Source organism: Acipenser ruthenus, chromosome 59 (assembly GCF_902713425.1).
Source record: "Acipenser ruthenus chromosome 59, fAciRut3.2 maternal haplotype, whole genome shotgun sequence".
Taxonomy (NCBI): domain Eukaryota; kingdom Metazoa; phylum Chordata; class Actinopteri; order Acipenseriformes; family Acipenseridae; genus Acipenser; species Acipenser ruthenus.
In genome coordinates, this window is record NC_081247.1 from 129,604 (window position 1) to 135,603 (window position 6,000).

Below are 6,000 nucleotides of genomic sequence, written 5' to 3' on the forward strand. Positions count from 1 at the left end.
TATAATGTCATACAATGCAGGATTCAACGATAATGTGGCACATGTTCATTTTTTTAGTCGCTGTATTTATAGCTGTGTATGATTTGTTAGTTACGGAAATCTCAGTCAACAACTGAAGACAGATAAGAGGATAATTTCGCACCACTTAATGTGCACCGATGAAACAGAACCTGGTTAACCGTACTGATGGCATATCAGATGCTTAGATGACAGATATGGTTGCATTCTTGTAGAACTTAAGGATAAAGCGAAATACATTTTGACAAGGAATCGCATTAGTTCCATTACTTAGTTGAGTTTAGGTGGTTTCAATAAATACTTTCTGATTTAAATATAGGTCTACTAGGTGATAGTTTGGGTTATTCAGTCTATTTAAAACAGTCGGAAGGTGTTTATTTTTTAAATTATTTTTATATATAATTATTAGTTGAATAAACCTCTACTGAATAAGATGATTTTGCTACCTACTTTCCAGGCAGGTAGCAAATCCTCACGACTGCCTTAAAAAGATAGCTTCTAGCCCTGGCTCTGTATGATTCTCTATTGTTTCTGCTCAGAGCATGATCTGCCATGCTTACGAACTATTCCAGCAATCACGGCTTCTGAAAAGACTCCTCAAGGCTGACTGTGATGAAGCGAGGTGGGGAAGCATACGAGTGTTGCTCATACTTCAGTGTACAATGCTTCAGGGCTTCAGTGTGCTGTGCAACGCTAATATGCTTCCCCACCTCACAATCAGCCTTGAGGAGTCTTTTCCGAAGCTGCTTCACTTGTTTTTTTTAATTCTGGATCCACAGCTGTTTAAAATGCAGCGCGTAGATAAACTGCTGCATCTTGGTACCTTTGCTGTGGCTCACTTGGTCTGATTGAGGAAGCAGCAGCAGCTCGGTTTTAGTTATTATCATCTAGAACGCTGCCTTTGAAATATCTACATGTTCCCAACTGAAGTATAAAACACAAGCAAACAAAAAGGGGTCCAGTGATAATATTGTGGGGTCAGTAAGCTTTCAGAAAATGAATCGGACCACCTTGGTTAGCAGTGCTTTAGTATAGGATAGAGGGGAGAAGCACAGAGGGGGGACGGGTTAACTTGCCATTCTCATTAGTGCTTCTTTTAAGCACTTTCTTGTCTTTAAATATAACAATAGTTTTACAATACTGTGTTAGTTTTTACATAGTTAGAAGTTTTTACATATTTTAGAAAGTGTGTCTGTAGTTCGGCCTGTATGAGGTCATCAGCACCAATATACAAAAACTCCACTTGGAAAACAAAAGAGAAAGAAACCTTTTATTTTCCTTGTTTGCACTTTTGTGTTGCTTCCCTGAGCTGCAGCAGAGCGGACAGTCATACCCTCTGCTGCTGCAGGTAGTGGCAGGAGTGAGTCTGGTTAGGGTTAGGCCTGTTTAGTGACATCAGAGTGACACAAAGAGTGGACAGAAAGCTTCAAGGAGGGAGGAAGCTTGTGTGCCTGCCTGCCTGCAGCTGAAACGACCTGCCTCTAGGGAATGCAAACAAACTGGACAGCCAACAAGGCCTGGTTTCTGATGAAGCAGATTGCACCTCATGCTGTTCTATTGAATGTAGTAAACAGGCACACCGTTGTTATATTTGAATATGATGCTGCAGTTTTAACTAAACAGGAAACATGTAATAGAGTGAGTCATAGCTCACTGTTTATAGTCTGTATTTCTGTGTGGATTTCTTGGGATTATAAGATTAATAAAGGTTTACTGTTTGAATCATCAGTCTTTTTGTTTCTTGATTTCTGTATATATAACAAATATCACTATATCACTAAGAACTTCACAACATTTTAATCATCCTGAAATATAATCCACTGTTACAGAGGAGCTGGTCTAAACACAAGCTGTTTGGAGTTATGCTGCCACCTACTGTTCCTACTGAGGTACTGCAGGATTTATAAAGATACTAGGCAAGATATCAACTATACTACATTGCAGACAGCAACTTTGTTCTTCATATTTCAATTGGTTTATTCAGTATATATGAATTGATATATTTTAAAGATCATGTACAAAATAAAAAGGCTATACTGTTTAAAGTGATAAAAACACAATAATAGTACAACACTACACTTTGTACTATTATTATTTATTTATTTAAATAATACACACCAAGACCAAGACCGAGACCAAACGTACCGAGACCAAACATACTGAGACCAAGACCGAGACCAAACGTACAAAGACCGAGATCAAGACTGAGACCAAGACCAAACATACCCAGACCAAGACCAAATGTACCGAGACCAAGATCGAGACCAAACGTACCGAGACCGAGACCAAGACCAAACATACAGAGACCGAGAGCAAACATACTGAGACCAAGACCGAGACCAAACGTACAAAGACCGAGACCAAATGTACTGAGACCAAGACCAAAACCAAAACAGAGACCAAACATACCGAGACCAAACGTACCAAGACCGAGACCAAGACTGAGACTGAGAACAATCGTACCAAGACCAAACGTACCGAGACCAAACATAAACATATATTTTTGTTGTGACAGAAAAAATGCAACAACTGAAAAATGTGTTCTATTGACTTTTTCCAGTTACAATCAATTCACTTACACACTACATACCTTGAAAAGGTGTATAAAAACATTTACATTAAATAGTTACATATAATTGGAAACATCTTAAAGAGGGTCCTGATCAAAATGGAAGACTTGACAGGTATGTACAGACAGCCATATTTCTCTGCATTTGTGTTACTCACACCATTTTGTTAAGGTAACTAATATATCACAGGAAATGTATTTGGTGGCAGGAGGACAGTTTGCTTCATGGGGGAGGCTGAGAGACGCTGTAGCAGCACGAAGTCTGATGTGTTAAATTTAGTAATTTGAATGCTGCTCTACAGTATAATGGCTACATTATGTTGTATAATAGCTGTCAATGTATACATGTGAGTGAAATTATTATTATTATTATTATTATTATTTTAATTTAGGCGTTGCCAATTTGGAATGGACAATTATTTTTAGGCTCAGCTCACCGCTATCACCCCTGCGCTGACTCGGGAGGGCGAAGATGAACACACGCTGTCCTCAGAAGTGTGTGCCATCAGCCGCCCGCTTCTTTACACGCTGTAGACTCACCATGCAGCCGCCTCAGAGCTACAGCGTCGGAGGACAACGCAGCTCTGGGCAGCTTACAGGCAAGCCCGCAGGCGCCCGGCCAGACTACAGGGGTCGCTGGTGTGCGGTGAGCCGATGACACCCTAGCTGACCTAAAACCTCCCTCCCCCAGGCGCTCAGCCAATTGAGTGCCGCCCCCTGGAAGCTCCCGTCCTCGATCGGCAAAGGAATAGCCTGGACTCGAACTCGCTATGTCCAGACTATAGAGCGCATCCTGCACTCCACATGGAGCGCCTTTACTGGATGCGCCACTCGGGAGCCCCATGTGAGGGAATTTTGAAGGATAAAAAAGGATATATGATAAAAGAGGAAATAAAATAATCTTGAATGTTTATGAATGAGACCAATCTGTGTGCTGCCTGCTATCAAGACCAAGACCAGACGTGCCGAGCCTGAGACCCAGACCAAGACCAGACGTGCCGAGACCGAGACCAAGACCTTGACCTTAAAATGTGGCCTCGAGATCGGCCTCGAGACTCCATCTCTGCTTCCGATTGATCCATTTCTCATTGTAAACAAAAACAAATCTTAGAACTGCCAACCGACACAGAATATAGTGAAAATAATTCATACTGCTCAATCCTTTACTTGAACACATTACAATTCATAGCAATATAGAGTTAATATAAATGTAGTATAACTATGGAGATAGTGATATCTGGTAGCCCTTCTTGACACACAGCACACTGCGATCGTATAGAAAGCAGCGGTCATTGTGTTGTTATTATTATTAACCACGCCGATGCACGTACAGTACAGGACACCGGACAGTTTAGCAGAATGCAGTTCATGTACCGCGTTACAAACGGGACGGCGCTGCACAGAGCGGGACAAACTGTGCGATTCAAATCTCCTGCAGTACTACAGACGGGCCGCCGATACTCATCTCTGATTAACCCAACATGAATATAAATACGATCCGAACTCAGTCTGTTTCAAAGAGCGCTCAGAGTGACGGCGCCGGAGAGTCTGCGAGCTGGTTTAATAATAATGAATGCGCCTGCTGTGTCTGCTCGAGTCTCGCATCAAACTCGCCGTCCTCTATATAATATAAACACATTACACACCCCTGTACCACTCACAGGATTGCTAGCGGGTGCAGTGAATTCAATTCCAATAACTCACCGCTCTCTTTCTCTCTCTACCTTATGTTCTTTCTGTTTTCTCGTGTCTTTTTCTCCAAGCAACCCAAACAATGTAACTTCCGATTTAAAGAACCCCCCATAGGGGAAACCAGTGCCTACATGTTGTTAAGTACCGGTTTGCTAATACCTCACTTGGGGCTCACACCAGGGACTACTTCCAGTAAGAGACGTATGAACCGCAGTGAAAAAAATAAATAAAAACTTGCATTCATAACAAAAAACAAACATATTCGGCCCATATAAATCTACACACTTTTTGTGATGCTGGAACAGGGTATATATAAGGAGTGTTGATAATTTCACCCTAAACTTGCACACTGAAAGTAGCATGTCAAAGCAAGAAGGAATCTAATCAGCAGAATATGCCTGTGTAATCACAACTCAGAGGCAGGCAGACCTATGACATCACACATGGGACTACAGACACAGGCAAGGGATTCTGGGAATTGTAGTTTGTTTGCAGCATTGTGATGGACTAATTGTATAATGAGATGGCACCGTCATTGTAGGTGAAGTGTCTATTATGCTCATTCGGCACAGATTGATTAATTGAGAGAGAAACCAGAATAAGATCTGTAAATAATTGGCTAGAGGCAGAAAGAAAGGCAGAAGAAAACAAAACACCAAGGCAGGACTCGGACTAGAGAGATAGACGTACCATCAATTTTCAATCGTCCTTCTTTTTATTGTCTTCTTAACCAAAGACACTGGCATCATAAAGAACATTATACGTTTTGACTTTAATAATTAAATTTTTTATTGATGTCGATTTTTTTTAATTTCTGTTTTAATGTCTGCGTGAGCAAGACAGACAGTCTGACAGCAGCTACCTTTGACCTTATTTCTGATTGGTCCATTGCGATGCGAACAGCGCTTAGCAAAATACAAATAAAACAAATGTATTTCTGTATTTGCTCGCTTCATTCGCGCCGCTTGTGTTGTGCATTACTCCATTTTAATCAATAGTTTTCATTATTTTTGCTCGCGTCCGGTGTGCATAGTGCTTTTAACCTGCAAGCCCATTGACGTGTTTGATTTGGCATTGTATGTTGCAGAGCTGCGCTTACACTCCGACTTTTAAGAATGTGTTTATTTATTTAGCTTTTTATTTTTTTTTACAGAACTGCCCCTTTAGTCACAGTCACGCCCCTCGTGTTTATGTATGAATTACTGACTCATAATATTTGTGATTTGATTACACCAGCAGATGAACTGATAATGTATGGATGTTATTTTGTGAAAACAATACAATATAAAAAAATAAATAAATAAATAACACTACAACATTTTATAAATAAATACATGATACACCAGACTGAAGCACATTCGTTTACTCTTAATATCATAACAAATATACTTATTGTAAATACGTACATTCTTTTATTTGTTGGAAAAAGGTCTGGAACTGAAGTAAAGTGCTTTTTAATACAGTGCTACTTGAGTATTTAAAATATGGTTATCTTCAAAATTAAAATATCAGCAACGGTGTGTTAATTAAACGAAGCGCCTGACGCCGCTCGAAACTTTCACATTTTTAAATCCTGACGTAAACGAGCATATTTAAAGTTACATTTTTATTTGTTTTTCTATGATCGAGTGTGAATCCGCTCTGCAGCGCACTCCAGCACACACACTGCTCCCTTACCTGCAGACCGCAGGGTAATTGCTGTACAAAGGCTGTTTTATCAG